The sequence below is a fragment of the Mus caroli genome, unplaced genomic scaffold (assembly GCF_978045245.1).
Source record: "Mus caroli unplaced genomic scaffold, Mus_caroli_1 scaffold_6, whole genome shotgun sequence".
NCBI lineage: Eukaryota > Metazoa > Chordata > Mammalia > Rodentia > Muridae > Mus > Mus caroli.
The window spans coordinates 37,735,634-37,741,633 of NW_028227261.1; the positions used below are offsets into that span (position 1 = coordinate 37,735,634).

Below are 6,000 nucleotides of genomic sequence, written 5' to 3' on the forward strand. Positions count from 1 at the left end.
AGAACAACAAAACCTAGGAGAGCAAAAACTATTCTCAACAATAAAAGAACCTCTGGTAGAATCACCATGCCTGACCTCAAGCAATTGTGATAAAAACTGCATGGTACTGGTACATCTTGCTGGTACTAGCACACCATGCCCGACTACAGAACAATTGTGATAAAACTGCATGTTCTGGTACAGCGACAGACAGGTAGATCAATGGAATAGAATTGAAGACCCAGAAATGAACCCACACAGCTATGGTCACTTGATCTGTGAACAAGGGAGCTAAAACCATCCAGTGGAAAAAAAGACAGCATTTTCAACAAATGGTGCTGGCATAACTGGCAGTTATTATGTAGAAGAATGCGAATTGATCACTTCCTATCTCCTAGTACAAAGCTCAAGTCTAAGTGGATCAAAGACCTCCACATAAAACCAGAAATTTCTATAGGAGAAATTGGGGAAAAGCCTTGAAGATATGGGCACAGGGGGAAAATTCCTGAAAAAAAGAACAATGGCTTGTGCTGTAAGATCGAAAATCGACAAATGAGATCTCATAAAATTGCAAAGCTTCTGTAAGGCAAAAGACACTGTCAATAAGACACTAAGGCCAACAGCAGATTGGGAAAGGATCTTTACCAATGCTAAATCTAATAGTGGACTAATATCCAATATATACAAAGAAACCAAGAAGCTGGACTTCAGAAATTCAAATAACCCCATTAAAATGGGGTCCAGAGCTAAATGAAGAATACTCAACTGAGGAATACCGAAGGGCTGAGAAGCACCTGAAAAATGTTCAACATCTTTAATCATCAGGGAAATGCCAATCAAAACGAACCTGAGATTCTACCTCACACCAGTCAGAATGGCTAAGATCAAAAACTCAGGTTACAGCAGATGTTGGCGAGAATGAGGAGAAAGAGGAACAATCCTCCATTGCTTGTGGGATTGCAAGCTTGTGCAACCACTCTGGAAATCAGTCTGGTGGTTCCTCAGAAAATTGGACATAGTACTACCAGAAGATCCAGCAATACCTCTACTGGGCATATACCCAGAAGATGCTCCAACTTGTAATAAGGACACATGTTCCACTATGTTCATAGCTGCCTTATTTATAATAGCCAGGAGCTGGAAAGAACCCAGATGTCCCTCAACAGAGGAATGGATACAGAAAATGTGGTACATTTACACAATGGAGTACTACTCAGTTATTAAAAACAATGAATTTATGAAATTCTTGGGCAAATGGATGTTTCTGGAGGATATCATCCTGAGTGAGGTAACCCAATCACAAAAGAAGTCACTTGATATGCACTCAGGTTTAAGTGGATATTGGCCAAGAAACTTAGAATACACAAGACACAATTTTCCAAACACAAGAAAATCAGGAAAAAGGAAGACCACCGTGTGGTTACTTCATTCCTCCTTAGAATAGGGAACAAAATACCCATGTAAGGAATTACAGAAACAACGTTTTGAGCTAAGATGAAAGGATGGACCATCCAGAGACTTCCCCACCTGGGGATCCATCCCATAATCAGTCACCAAATGCAAACACTATTGCATACACCAGCAAGATTTTGCTGAAAGGACCCTGATATAGCTGTCTCCTGTGAGGCTATGCCAGTGCCTGGAAAATACAAAAGTAGATGCTCACAGTCATCTATTGGATGGAACACAGGGCCCTCAAGGTAGGAGCTAGAGAAAGTACCCAAGGAGCTGAAGGGGTCTGCAACCCTATAGGTGGAAGAACAATATAAACTAACCAGTATCCCCAGAGCTCATGTCTCTAGCAACATATCTAGCAGAAGATGGCCTAATCGGCCATCTTTGGGAAGAGAGACCCCTTGGTCTTGCAAACTTTATATGCCTCAGTACTGGGGAATGAATGCCAGGGCTAAGAATTGGGAGTGGATGGGTAGGGGAGCAGGGCTGGGGGAGGTTATAGGGGACTTTCAGGATAGAATGAAACATAAATGAAGAAAATATCTAATAAGAAAGTTGAAGGAAAACAAAAAAAGCAAAGGCACTGTTTCTTTTTAAACAAAGACCATTTTATCCAAAGTTTATCTAAGAATTCACCATTGTGGTCCACCGCTGCACCTGCCATAAAACACCTTGAGAAATGCCCTCTTGATGTCCTTGTTTCTCAGACTGTAGACCACAGGGTTGAGCAATGGTGTAAAAGCAGTATAAAAGAGTGAGATCTGCTTGTCTCTTTCAGAAGAGCTGTTGGAGTTGGGTCTCATGTAGATGTAAGTAGCAGGAAGATAGAAGAGTGTAACCACAGTCATGTGGGAGGCACAGGTAGAGAAAGCCTTGCAGCGCCCCTGGGTGGACTTAATCTTGAAAATGGCCTTGGCAATATGAATGTAGGAAGCCACAATGAGGGAAATTGGAGTAACAACCACAAAAATACTCAAGACTAAGTCCACCATCTCTACAAAGTGAGTATCCATGCAAGCCAAACTACGCACTGAAGGACCTTCACACAGTAGTGGTTGACCCTGTTGGGCCCACAATATGGCAGGCTCATGGTGAAGAAAGTATGCAATAAAGAGGAAAAGAAACCAGAGATCCAAGTCCCTCCTGCCAACTGAATGTACAGGCCCCAGTTGAGGATGACAGTATAGCGCAGTGGATAACAAATGGCCACATACCGGTCATAAGCCATCACAACAAAAGTCATGCTCTCAGTTATACTCAGGGCACCAAACACAAACATCTGCAGCCAGCAGCCAGCAAAGGAGATGGTCTGAGAGTGAGCAAGAAGATGCACCAACATCTGGGCCATGGTGGTGGTGACATAGCCCATATCCAACAGGGAGAGGGTACAGAGGAAAAAGTACATGGGAATGTGCAGCTGTGTGTCCAGGCCGACCAGCATGATGATGATCCCGTTGCCCAGGACTGAGCTCAGGTAGATGAGAAAGAAGACAATGAAGAGGATGCTGTTGGTTGTGGGATCATTGGAGAAGCCAAGCAGGATGAACTCAGAGACCCAACTTTGGTTTTGTCCTAACATCCTCCACATGGTAGAGACTGTAAGAGAATCCATTATTCTATCTGTTGTCTGACACATGCCAGCAGTAGAGGCAGAAAGGGGAGATACAGGCTGAGGAGATGGTTCAAACATGAAGCACTGATGCTGCTCCAACGTACCAGACATCTCAAAGCTATCTAGGCCCACTTCTCAGGAGCCTGATGCCCAGCTCTTACCTCCGCATTCCAGACACACACTTGGTGCATAAGCATGCATATAAGCAAAATCCATATACATAAAATGAAACACAATAGTTTTTATTAAAAAATAAATAAAGATTGGAATGTGGCTTTTAAGCTCTGTGGTCAGTTCCAGTACACTCTTCTCACATTACTGAAGCTCCCAGTGGCTCAGTCTCTTCAGCTCTCTAATGAAGCTGATTACAGTCATGGCTTGGGATTATGGTGAATATCTGAAGCATCTCACGTAACTCCTGGAAACACCACACAACACATGACAGGTCACATGTTGTCTCTCACACTCGATCTGTCTCTGGGAAGGCAAAGAAAGGGGATCCTTGAGTGAGTGGCCTAGTGACACTGAAATGATGTGCACTGGGTTCATCTGAGAGACCCTACCTCAATGAATAAGGTGAGAGCAATTGAGGAAGAATCCCTCGTCAGACTCCAAACACACTTACACAGACACACAAATGCACACTTTTACATACACTTATACACACACACAGCCAACCACACACACATACACACCAAACATATGCAAAAAAGAGCAAACAAACAGATGAAGCAAAAAGTACCTGTGTGAATTAGACACAGGCCCTCACACATACAGACATAATAGTAAGGATAGATATGTTTGCATGTAATATGCTGCAGACATTGTAGTCTTCTCAGGGAATGCTGGTGGATCCTGACAGTATTCACGCAGGAGAATTCTTTTTCTTTTTTCTTTTTTTTTTTTTTGGTTTTTCGAGACAGGGTTTCTCTGTGTAGCCTTGGCTGTCCTGGAACTCACTTTGTAGACCAGGCTGGCCTCGAACTCAGAAATCCGCCTGCCTCTGCCTCCCGAGTGCTGGGATTAAAGGCGTGCGCCACCACTCCCGGCTGGAGAATTCTTTCTTCCTTTTTTACTTCCATATTCCTCTACCCACAAAAAAGTCAATTCTGGACATACTGTAGATTTGAGTGGTAATTCTACAAAAATTAAATGTTTAGAATCAAACCTGATAAATATACATATCATTTTAGGGTATGACAAGGTAAAATGTCTTTAAGAGAACTTTCCATGGAGGAAAAAAATAATGGTAAGCAGTAAAACCAAAAACAACGTACTCAAAATATTCGTAAAAAGACTTAAAGAAACAGAACATCAGACCCTCCAGGAGAACACTACTGAAGGCATTCCACGGAGGCAGCTCTCTATTGGGCACTGATGAGGGTAAGAGGTTCTCAGCACCATCACTCATCTGGACATTGTAGAGGACACCACAGAGCCACGCTCACCTCTGCTTCTCAGCCTCACACCCCCACACACCTACCAGCATGGCTGCAGTAACCCATGTCTAGTAATAACAGGGGTAACTAGATCCAATGGGGGAGAAAATGAAAGTGATCCCTTTAGTGGTGCTTGGCTGTGCTCCCTAATGTTAAACACATTCAATGCATTGTCCAACAATACAAATAGTAAGTATAATTCTGAAACAATATGTAAGCACATAGACATATACAAATGTATGACCAAGGAATGACATGATAAGGAAATTTTCAAACACTACTCTAAATAGTCTGAAGTAGGGCTCTGCTAATCTGCTGATGAGAAAGACAGTGATTAAGGCAGGAGTTGCTTTTGATGGGTATAGAAACATGAAAGAGTCATGAAACCATTCCCAGGCTTCACTTTCTGTGTCCTGGTCCTTTCTCCTGATCAGTCAGTGCTCATCACCATCACAGCTGTCCTTTTTTGCACCCATGTCAGGAGACTATCTTCTCTAGTATTTTTGTATCTGTTTCCATGTGACCCTTACCTCTAAATTTTCCTTCTTTGATATAGTTTTTCTTTTTTTTTAATTTTTAATATTTTTTATTACGTATTTTCCTCAATTACATTTCCAATGCTATCCCAAAAGTCAGTGGAAACCTAAGGACTGGAAAGGAGAGTTTGCTCCAGATTACAACATTGGCCTGAGAGAAGTGGGAGGTTAAGTGGTCCGGCCTTAGATCCTGGCTCTCAGTCACTACCTTCTCTGCTCTGGCACACAAGCTCCAATTGAGACGTGAAAATTGCAGCCCTCAGTGTCCTCTAGTTGTGCTCATTTGATTCAACACAGATCAGAGCTCCTAGGACAGAGATTGTTGGCTACCTACAGACCAGCTCTACTGGAGAGATTTCCCTCTTGTTTGAGTGTGGGAGACCCTGGAGTGTACTGAAAGGAGAAGAATCCAAGGGTAGAGTATCTGAGGTAGGGTCGCTGCAACATGGGAAAATCATTTAGTCATCAACAATACTTTATATATTATACTTTATATTTTCCCAGCTGAGTAGCCTCAGATTTAGCTAACAGTGTTCCACCAGGGCTGCTGGGACAAATCTATTAGCACAATACTGCTACACATGGTACTGGTACACATACTGGTACACATGGTACCCCAGCCTACAAAGCCAGCATCTGGTAGGCTTAGAATCAGTAGTCTAAAGAAATTCTATACTGTGTCATGAGTTTGAGGTCAGGTTATGCTACAGCAGACTTACATTGCCTCACCCCCAAAATGAAATAATCATGGCCATAGTTGTGGCCACAAAGAGCATCAGGTCGTGTCTCTGTGCTTTGGGGAAATATCTTCAGAGTCACTGACCTTCACTGCTCTCTTGTGTATAGGGGTTTTGCTTGGCTTGAGATCTTTGAGCTCAGACCTGAGCATTTTTTATTTATCAGAATGATTTGAAACAGACAAACTCTCTGTAAATATTCATTAAGATAGTAATGGGAGGAAGGAGGAGAGAAGGGTGAG

At 42.6% G+C, this 6,000-nt stretch overlaps 1 pseudogene; it reads right to left on the reverse strand.

The window, feature by feature from the left end:
* Window positions 1–2,066: 2,066 nt before the first annotated feature.
* LOC110288610 (olfactory receptor 2A12-like) lies at window positions 2,067–3,070 on the reverse strand (annotated as a pseudogene).
* Between the last annotated feature and the right edge of the window lie 2,930 nt (window positions 3,071–6,000).